This window comes from Pelodiscus sinensis, chromosome 2 (assembly GCF_049634645.1).
Source record: "Pelodiscus sinensis isolate JC-2024 chromosome 2, ASM4963464v1, whole genome shotgun sequence".
NCBI classification, from domain to species: Eukaryota; Metazoa; Chordata; order Testudines; family Trionychidae; genus Pelodiscus; species Pelodiscus sinensis.
Genome location: NC_134712.1, coordinates 254,067,829 through 254,079,201, shown reverse-complemented (window position 1 = coordinate 254,079,201; position 11,373 = coordinate 254,067,829).

Genomic DNA, 11,373 nt, shown 5'->3' with positions numbered 1-11,373 from the left:
CCCCCTCTCTCTCAATTCAGGGACAGCTCGTAATTCAACAAGTTAACGTTCTTTCAAAGCCAGGAAGACCACCCTAGTAAAAAATGATGATTTTGTTTTTATAACTTTAGGAGTCTAAAGATGACGAGTGATCCTGTGTCACCGTAGAGAATTAATGAGCGTTCATGGGTAAAACCCATTTCATCAGATGAGTTAGGGTACATCTACACAGCCGTGTTATTTCAGAATAATGTTAGGCTGGAGGACTTCTTATTCCGATTCTTGTAACCTTCATTTCACAAGGAGTAAGGGAAGTGGAAGGAAAAGCGCTCTTCCTTTGACTTCCTGCTGAGTAGACAGCGCCAAAAGCCGAATTAAGCCATTTCGACTTCAGCTACGCAATCGACGTAGGTGAAGGTGTGGCGTTTAATTCGACTTTTGCCTTGCAGTGTAGATGTGCCCTTGAAGTCCTCTCCGTCTTACTGGATCTTCAAGTTGCCATTTTGTTTAGAGCCAAAAAAGTACCCAGACATGAACTCCTTCAAGACAGGCCCACAAGAGAAAACAACAGAATTCCACTTGTTATCAGCTAGGGTATGTCTAAACGACATCCCTTTTTGGATAAAGGGATGTAAATTAGACATATCGAAATTGCAAAGGAAGCCGGGATTTGAATTTCCCTGCTTCATTTACATAATGGTGGCCGCAGCTTTTTTTGGAAAAGCCGCTTTTTGAAAAATAACCATGGTGAAGACGGGGAACTTTTGACAGAAATGCCCCATTTCGAAAGATCCTGTAAACCTCATTTATTGATGGAGGGGTGGCCCCTCCAGGTGACAGTGGACTCCCCGAGAAGGGGCTGCCACACTGGAGGGGGATCCCCAAGAAGGGGCTGTCCCACTGGAGGGGGCTCCCTGAGAAGGGGCTGTCCTACTGGAGGGGGCTCCCTGAAAAGGGGCTGTCCCACTGGAGAGGGCTCCCCGAGAAGGGGCTGTCCCACTGGAGAGGGCTCCCCGAGAAGGGGCTGTCCCACTGGAGGGGGCTCCCCCAGAAGGGGCTGTCCCACTGGAGGAGGATCCCTGAGAAGGGGCTGTCCCACTGGAGGGGGCTCCCTGAAAAGGGGCTGTCCCACTGGAGAGGGCTCCCCGAGAAGGGGCTGTCCCACTGGAGAGGGCTCCCCCAGAAGGGGCTGTCCCACTGGAGGAGGATCCCTGAGAAGGGGCTGTCCCACTGGAGGGGGCTCCCCGAGAAGGGGCTGTCCCACTGGAGGGGGCTCCCCGAGAAGGGGCTGTCCCATGGGAGGGGGGTTCCACCTGGGGGTCCAAGTGTGGGCCCAACCTGTGAGCCACGACAGGCCGAAAGGCGGAGGATGTTCGGCGAGCGGCTGCCCAGCCAAACTCTCTCCTGCTGGAGGCAAGAGGGACGAGATGACTCACCATCCTTCATGCCCTGAGAAGCATCACAGAGGTGCGGACTGGAAGCTGGACCCCTGAACCTTGAGCCCGGCAGCGTGGGGGTTTGCAGGGCCCCCCAAACGTCCTTGCTGCAGCGGGGTTGCGAGGCACTGACCCCCACACTGGTGCTCCAACACAACCTCACCACCCCCTTCCGCACAACGGCGGGAAATCTGTCTGCCCTCCCCGCCGAGCCCAGCCCGGCTTCCACCGCTGGGAAACTCAGGCCACTGTGCCCAGGAGCTGGGCCAGAGCCGGTGGGAGGGGACGCTCCCAATGAAGTCAGGAAACACAGATGAACCTGCTCCCCCCTCTCTCTTTCCAAGCAGAGCCTGAACTCCCCCATGCACACCTGGGAGCAGCCCGGCCCATTCGCCCCGCGAGGACACTGGCATCCGTTCCGCATCTCATCAGCATTCCCGCGCCCCCCGAAGGCGCTGAGAAACCTTGACAGAGATGGCCCCGGGCCAGCAGCCGCTTGAATGGCAGCGATTTTACAAACCTCGCCTTGTGCTGCTCTTTTTCCACCCCCTTCTCCGCGCTGGGAAAGGGGACCACCATAAATTGGGGCTACCTCATCGCCAGCGCGCCGGGCTGAAGGCAATAGTCCCTTTGCGAGGCTTCATTAAGAGGAAATTCATGCCTTAAACACCTTGCCGCCTGCAGGGTTGACAAGTCATCACATTTTTGCAGGCCCTGCTTTATTTTAAAGCCCCTGCCGTAGTGACAAGCCAGGCGGAGGGGAGTCTCCATCCGCTGGGACCTGCAGAGGAGGAAAAAGAAAAGCCGGGACTTTGCCTGGGTGTAAGGGAGCGGCTCACTTAGCCCTGCAGCTGAAAAAAAGGAAAATGAGCTCTTCTCCTGCCTGCTATTGAGGGGCCTGGCTTTGAGCAAAGCAAGGGCTTAGCTTTTAACCGTGGCAAATATTTGAAGCTGAGCAGATAGGGTATGTCTACACTACAAAGTTAATTCGAACTAACAAAAGTTAGTTCGAATTAACTTTGCTAGGCGCTACACAGGCAAACCGCTAGTTCGAACTTAATTCAAACTAGCGGAGCGCTTAATTCGAACTAGGTAAACCTCATTCTACAAGGACTAACGCCTAGTTCAAATTAAGTAGTTCGAATTAAGGGCTGTGTAGCCACTTAATTCGAACTAGTGGGAGGCTAGCCCTCCCCAGCTTTCCCTGGTGGCCACTCTGGGCACCACCAGGGAAACTCGTCTGCCCCCCTCCTGGCCCTGGAGCCCTTAAAAGGGCACGGGCTGGCTACGGTGCCCGTGCCAGGTGCAAGCCTGACAGCACCCAGCCAGCAGACCCTGCACCTGGCACGGCATGTTCAGCCACCCGATGCCTCCCAGCCCTCCCCCTCTTCCCGGGACCAGGCTGGCGGCCCCCAGGAGCCTGCCCGGGGCTGCAAGAGGCGGGCGCCCGCCTGGTCTAGTGCGGACATAGTGGACCTCATCCATGACCTCCACACTAGGCACAGGAAAGTGGCCGTCTAGGGCAGGAGAGCTGCCAGCCTGGCCACCCAGGAGCAGGTGTGCATGAAAATCAAGGGGGTCCACTGAGACCCCCGACCCTGAGCCCTGAGCTTACAATTGCCGTCCTGGGTCGGACCAAAGGTCCATCTAGCCCAGTAGCCTGTCTGCTGACAGCGGCCAGCACCAGCTACCCAGGAGAGGATGGACCGAAGACAATGACCAAGCCATTTGTCTCGTGCCATCCATCTCCAGCCTTCCAAAACAGAGGCCAGGGACACCATTTCTATCCCCTGGCTAATAGCACTCCATGGACCCAGCCTCCATGACTTTATCTAACTTCTCTTTAAATTCTGTTCTAGTTCTAGCCTTCACAGCCTCCTGCAGCAAGGAGTTCCACAGGTTGACTATTTGCTTTGTGAAGAAGAACTTTCTGTTATAAGTTTGAAACCTGCTACCCATTCATTTCATTTGGTGTCCTCTAGTCCTTCTATTATGGGAACTAATAAAGAACTTTTCTTTATGCACCCTTTCCACACCACTCATGCTTTTATAGACCTCTATCATATTCCCCCTCAGTCTCCTCTTTTCTAAGCTGAAAAGTCCCAGTCTCTTTAGCCTCTCTTCATATGGGACCTGTTCCAAACCCCTCATCATTTTAGTTGCCCTCCCCTCTCCCACCCTCTCTCTTCCCCTCTCCCATCTCCTTTTCCCAGTCTCCACGAGTTTTGTTAAATAAAGAGAGTTTCTATTTTTGAAGACGTGTCCTTTATTTTGTACATCAGGAAGGGGGGCTAGGGAGGGGTAAGTGGAAGATGGTGAGGGAGGAATGGGGTACGAGCCCCCGATGGGGAGGACTGGGGTGGCTCTGCCGGCTCCTCTCCTGCAGCCCCCTGATTGACAGCCCCCCCGGATGGCAGCCTGTGGCAAGTGCAGCTGGGCTGATGGCCGAGTGCTGTGATGTGCCGAGTGTGGGCATTCAGGGCACTCCAAGCTAGGACTGCTTTGCTGTACCTCATCGAGTTGGAAAAGCGAGCAGGGAACCCTGAGAACTGTCTGTCCGGGGTGGGGGTCGGGTGCCTTTAAGCACAGCCCTCGGCTAGCCTGAGACAGCAGCTCCACGCTCTAAGTCCTCATCTGATGCCCTGCCGGCACTGCTTCCAGCCAGCCTTAACTTCGGTTCAGGGTCCACTCAATGTGGACATGCTAGTTCGAATTAGCAAAACACTAATTCGAACTAGTTTTTAGGTCTCGATGCACTAGTTGGAATTAGCTTAGTTCGAATTAACTAATTCGAATTAAGTTAGTTCAAATTAGTGCTGTAGTGTAGACATACCCATAGTCAGTAGCCCAGTCCTGTTGCCCATCCACCCCGGTTGCTTCTGGTATCAGCAGGATCTCCAGTCCGTCTCAGGTTAACTTCCTCCCCAGCCCCCCTGGCTGCCCCTTGAGAAAGGCCAGGGAACAGAATCCGGTGGCTTGCCCCACATCCGGGCTTTGTCCAGAGGCCACAAATCCCTCGCTGAAGAGGCCCAGCCAATGTTCCCCACACTCACCCGCATAGACTGGGTTGAAGCAGCTTGGACCATCTGAGCTCTCAGCGTGTCACACAGGGAGGGAGGCCAATGGCCTCTTTTGGAGAGGCAGAGCCTCATGCCCTCTGGAGCATCCTCGGTCGAACCTCCTTCCTCATACACTCGGCCCAGGAATTTGGCTGCCCGGCTGGGTGGATTGTAGCAGCACAGGGGGTAACGTATTCCCAGCAGAATACCACTCGGCAGTCAGAACAGCACCCGAACACTTGTTTCGAAATCAGGGCTCTCGTGTTCCCAGAAGAATAACGTTAATTTTGAAATTGTTATTTCAAAACAGAGGGCATGTGGCTGCCGGCTGGCGGGAGGTGCTGAGGGCGGGACGGCAAAGGGGAGCTGGCTGCCAGTGGGTGGAGAGCCCCAGAGCACCCGCAGAATCAGTGCTTATGCCTAGGTGGGGAACTGAGGCACAAGGCAGATTACGTGACTTGCCTGATGTCACAAGGAAGCTGATGACCGAGCCAAGAACCGAACCTAGTTTTCTAAGCCCCAGGGCATCCCTTTCTTTATGCCATGCTGCAGGCTCAACAGGGTGGTTTCTTTTTCTCCCCCAGCTGCTTCCCCCACCCGTCTGAGCCAGGCTGAAGGCAAGCGCAGTGTTATTCCTCGAGATGTCTTGGGTCAGGTTCTGAGAGGCATTTCTGAGGTTCCTTGTCTTCTGTTCTCTAGAGCAGTGGTGCGCAACTTTTTCCTGGCACAACCCCCAGGAAAATTTTGGTTGAGAGAGAAAAAAAAGCGTGGCCCCTTTAAATGACGCTCTGCTCGCCTGTTGCTCCGCCTGCCCCCGCTGCATGTATACTGAGCCGGGGGAAAAAACGGCAGCTGGTCTGGCACTGCAACCCCCCTGGAAGCACCGCTGCTCTACAGTCCTGACTTTATAAGAACATCAGAATGGCCAGACTGGGTCTGACCAAAGGTCCATCCAGCCCGGTGTCCTGTCTGCCGACAGCGGCCAAAGTATCCTCAAAGGGATTGAACAGGGCATCATCAAGTGATCCCTCTCCTGGCATCCATTCTCAGCCTCTGACAGACAGAGACTAGCGACACCATCCCTACCCATCCTGGCTAATAAGCATTGATAGACCTAACCTCCATGAATTTACCTAGCTCTTTTTTGCATCCTCTGGCAGGGAGTTCCACAGATTGACTGTGTGTTGTGTGAAGAAAAACTTCCTTTGGTTTTGTTTAAACATGCTACCTATTCATTTCATTTGGTGACCACTTGTTTTCATGTTATGGGAACAAGTAACTAACTTTTCCTTATTCACTTTCTCCACACCTATCAATCATGATTTTATCTAGTTCCTTTTTAAATCCTGTTGAAGTCCTGGTCTTCACAACGTCCTCTGGCAAGGAGTTCCACAGGTTGACCGTGCACTGCATAAAGAAACACTTCCTTTTGTTTGTTTTAAACCTCCTGGCTACGTCTAGATTGCATCCCTTTTTCATAAAAGGGATGCAAATTAGACCTATCGCAATTGCTAATGAAGCGGGGATTTAAATCTCCCCCGCTTCATTAGCATAAAAATGGCTGCTGCTTTTTTTCGGCTCGGAGCTTTGCCTTATTTTAAGAGGGATAAGGGATCTTTCGGAAAAGGCTTTATTTTCCGAAAAATCCGCGTCTAGAATGGCGCTTTTTTCCGGCAAAGCTCCGAGCCAAAAAAAAGTGGCAGCCATTTTTAAGCTAATGACGCGGGGTTGCGAAAAAGGGATGCAATCTAGATGTAGCTGCTATATATTCATTTAATTTGGTGACCTCTAGTTCTTATTTTACGGGAACAAGTCAATAACTTTTCTCCACTTTCTCCACACCAACCATGATTTTATAGCCCTCTGTCATATTTCCCCTTAATCTCCTCTTTTCTAAGCTGAAAAGTCACAGTCTTTGCTATCACTTCTCGTTGGGGGTGGTCAAATACACAGAAGAAATCAGCAAACAGCATGCTAACTACTGCTTGTTAGCTGCATCCAGCTACTGCTAAGCCTATTAGGCTTATTCCTGGAATTGTCTTATGCTACTTCCCCCGTAACTTTTCTCTTCAGCAGCTTTATTTCCCCCTTTTTTCCCTTATTATTTTCAGCCAAGTGCTCTGCAATCAAGCCATTAGATTTCTCTTAATTGCCTGGCACGATCAGCCTCCTCGTATTCAGAGCATTCGGAGAATGTTTGCTTAGAGTCACACGGCAGGGCTGGTTTTAATAATCACCCTCCCAATCATTCTGCCTTTCCCTCAGCTCCAGACATGGGAGTTCAAATTAACTCCAGAGGTGAGGATTTCAACAAGAGACGGGCTGGAGGGGAAAACAATTCAGCGGTGTTGTTTTACTCCGAAAGCCGGGCGCCTGTCACCTGATGAATTTGCACCCTGTCGCATTCCCTCCCTTGCCAAGCGAGTAACATGGCTCCGTGGCACCTGTCGCTGCACCCGGGGTGGTGAGAGAGCCAGCAAATGCCTCGCTCCCTCTGACGTGTCTGTAACGAGCTGCGAACCTCCTAAGTATCTGCCACGTTTGCCAGTGGATCAGGCAGTTGTTTTTGCTGGCAGCTGGACCGGCAACTCGAGCCGGGGAACCCAGCCACCTCTCCTCGCCTAGAAGATGCAACCAGTTGGCATCTGCCCATCACCAGGTGTCTCTGCCCATCTCAGGAAAACAGGAAATGAGTCACACACTCAGGAACCGGCTCACTCGCAAACTCAGGGAAGAGCCAGACTCTGAGGTGTTGATTATTCCTGAACAAGGAGGCCGTCTCTGGACACTGTTCCCTGCGGTGCCCTGGCTGCAGCCTGCCGGAAGGGGATGCTGGAAATAGCTGGTCACCTATGACACCTTGTCGCTTCTGGCCTGTCTGGGGGGTCGAGCTAAGCATTGTTATCAGGTGATAGACGCGCTGCCGGCAACTGGCGCCTTACGCGAGACGTGCGATCGGCACCTCCGCCTAAAAAGCCCTCAACGGCCTTTTTTCTTGGCGCCCTAGGCGACCGCCTAGGTTGCCTGTATTGATGGGCCACCACTGGTTGTTATGCCTCTCAGGTGAATTGGGGGGAAGGCCGCACTGAACTCTCAATAACAGGGCCCAGGGGTGTGGCTCCTCTGTCAACTTCCCAGCGTGGGGACTGTCATTTCGTAGATTTGCAGAATCCCAGGGCTGGAAGAGACCTCAGGAGTTATCAAGTCCAACCCCCTGCCCAAAGCAGGACCAACCCCAACTTAATCATCCCAGCCAGGGCTTTGTCAAAACCTTTAGGGATGGAGACTCCACCCGCTCCCTAGGGAATCCATCCCAGTGTTTCTCCGCCCTCCTAGGGAAATACGTTTTCCTAATATTCAACCTAGACCTTCCCCACGGCAACTTGAGACCATTGCTCCTCGTTCTGCCTTCTGACCCCACTGAAAACAGCCTCTCTCCAGCCTCTTTGGAACCTCCCTTCAGGGAGTTGAAGGCTGCTCTCAAATCCCCCCTCACTCTTCTCTTTTGTGGACTAAACAAACCCAAATCCCTCAGCCTCCCCTTAGAATCATAGAACCATAGAGCTGGAAGAGACCTCAGAAGGTCATCAAGTCCAGACCCCTGCTCTAGGCACGACCAATCCCAACTAAATCAACCCAGCCAGGGCTTTGTCAAGCCAAGATTTAAACACCTCTAGGGATGGAGACTCCACTTCTTCCCTAGGGAACCCATTCCAGTGCTTCACTACCCTCCTAGGGAAATAGTTTTTCCTAATATCCAGCCTAAACCTCCCGCACTATAACTTGAGACCATTGCTCCTTGATCTGCCATCCGTCACTACTGAGAACAGCCTCTCTCCAGCCTCTTTGGAACCTCCCTTCAGGAATTTGAAGGCTGCTCTCAAATCCCCCCTCACTCTTCTCTTCTGCAGACTAAACAGACACAACTCCCTTAGCCTCTCCTCATAAGTCATATGCTCCAGCCCCCTAATCATTTTGGTTGCCCTCCGCTGGACCCTCTCCAATGCGTCCGCATCCTTTTTGTAGTGGGGGGTCCAGAACTGGACACAATACTCCAGATGTGGCCTCACCAGAGCCGAATAAAGGGGAATAATGACATCTCTGGATCTGCTGGCAATGCTCCTCTTAGTGCACCCTAATATGCCATTAGCCTTCTTGGCTACAAGGGCACACTGTTGACTCATATCCAGCTTCTCATCCACTGTAACCCCCAAGTCCTTTTCTGCAGAACTGCTACTTAGCTGGTTGGTCCCCAGCCTGTAACAATGCTTGGGATTCTTCCGTCCCAAGGGCAGGACTCTGCACTTGTCCTTGTTGAACCTTATCAGATTTCTTGTGGCCCAATCCTCCAATTTGTCTGTCACTCTGGACCCTATCTCTGCCCTCACGTGTATCTACCTCTCCCCCTAGCTTAGTGTCATCCGCAAACTTGCTGAGGATGCAACCCATCCCCTCATCCAGATCATTAATAAAGATATTGAACAAAACCGGTCCTAGAACTGAACCTTGGGGCACTCCACTAGAAACCGACCGCCATCCTGACATCGAGCCGTTGATCACCTGCTGGGCCCGGCCTTCTAGCCAGCTTTCTGTCCATCTTGTAGGTCATGTGCCCCAGCCCCCTCATCCACAGGGCCCAGTGCTGCAAAGTGTCTGGAAGGCATCAAAGCTCCTCAGAGGAGGGCAAACAGAGGGTAGCAGGCCATGGCGGGCGAGTTGGCTCTTCCTTGTGCTGAGGGGAGGGCTGGTTGGTACATTGCACTGCTGTTCAGCAACAGGGATCTTCCTTTCTATGCCAGGGTGGGGGGGGCTGGCCTACACCCACAATGTCCCTGCATCCACTCCCCCCACCTTGGCTTCACCACGCAGGCCAACATGGGATGGAGTCAAGACTCAACACCCACTATCGGCCACCTAGGCTGGGCGGAGGCCCTCCTCCGTCTCCGTGGGCCACCGGTATGTCACAACCAAGACGGTCTCCTAACGAACTGCGCTTGCCTACCTAGAATTCACAGGGGGTGCCGAGTGAACATCACAGCGCGGTGCCTGGATGCAGAGGGCGCGCCCGGCCCCCCCAGTCAGTGCTGGGTGCAAGCAGCCCACACCTCCCCTCAGGCACATGGACAACGGTAAACAAAATGTCTCAAAGGCCACTCATACCACAGGTGGCCCATCCTTGTTCCACACACTCTGGGCCGCTAGTGTATCCCACACACCTATGTGTCTAGACTACACCCCTCTTTCGACAGAGGGATGTAAATGAGACACTTCGAAAATGGCAAATGAAGCCGGGATTTGAATTTCCCATGTTTCATTTGCATAATGGCGTCATGGCGCTCTTTCGAAAAAGCGCTATTTCGAAAGTGAAACCGCAGTCTAGACATGGTTCTTTCGAAAATAGAAGCCTTTTGGTTTACAGGATCTTTCCTAAGTGAGGTTCTGAGGGGGAGTGTCGGTGAGGCTACATATAATTCTATTATCCTCATAAAATCATTACTACTGTGGAAACAGGAAATAAGGAAGTGTTATTTACTCCCTCACATACCACAAGAACTAGGGATCACCAAATGAAATTAATAGGTAGCAGGTTTAAAACAAACAAAAGGAAGTTTTTCTTCATGCAGCGCACTGTCTACTTATGGAACTCCTTGCCAGAGGATGCTGTGACGGCCAAGACTATAGCAGAGTTCAAAAAAGCACTAAATACATTCATAGAGGATAAGCCCATCAATGGTTATGAGCCAGGATGGGCAGGAATGGTGTCCCTAGCCTCTCTTTGCCAAGAGCAGAGAATATGGGTACATCTAGACTACATCTGTTTGTCGGAAAAAGCGACGCAAAATGCGCTTCACATTTTGTGTAGCTTTTTCCGATACTTTTGTCTGAAGAGGCTTTTCTGACATGTAGCCCGTCTAGACTTGGCCAAATGTCGGGAAAAAACCTTCTTTCGAAAGCCCCCTTCTTCCTCATCGGACGGGGAATACAGGGGCTTCCGAAAGAACACATTTGCTCTTTGGCAAAAAAAAAAAAAAAAAAAAAAAGCAGAAGAGCAAATGCATTCCTTGGATGTGGTGGAGATTTTTCGGGATACCTCTGATATCCCGAACCCCTCCCCTCAGTCTAGCTGTACCCTTAGTGACAGGGGGTGGATCGCTTGGAGATTCCTTGTTCTGTTCATTCCTTCTAGGGCACCTGGCATTGGCCCCTGTTGGCCGACAGGACACTGGGTTAGATGGACCTTGGGTCTGACTCAGTCTGGCTGTTCTTATGTTCTGCTAGTTTTTTAACCATTCAAATCAATTTGCCTGACCCTGTAACCCTGTGAAAGAGTTTGCTTTGGATTTTACAATGATGATAATAAGAACATCAGAACATAAGAACGGCCGTACTGGGTCAGACCAAAGGTCCATCTAGCCCAGTACCCTGTCTTCCAACAGTGGCCAGCACCAGGTGCTCCAGAGAGAGTGGACCGAAGACAATGATCAAGCGATTTGTCTCCTGCCATCTCTCTCCAGCCTCTGACAAACAGAGGCCAGGGACACCATTTTATCCCCTGGCTAATAGCCTTTTATGGACCTAACCTCTATGAAATTATCTAGCTTCTCTTTAAACTCTGTTATAGTCCTAGCCTTCACAGCCTCCTCTGGCAAGGAGTTCCACAGGTTGACTACACGCTGTGTGAAGAAGAACTTTCTTTTATTAGTTTTAAACCTGCTACCCATTAAATAATAATAATACCAGATTCAAAGTAGCCATTTGAGCATTAAAATCCACAATGCAAACGCCACGCTCTCACTGAGACCCAAGTCTAGGTCTGCATTAGGCTTCTGACCAGGCCAGGTTACTTGTTTAGGATGGGGAGACAGCTGGATTTGGTCCCTGCTAGAAGCAGCAAATGC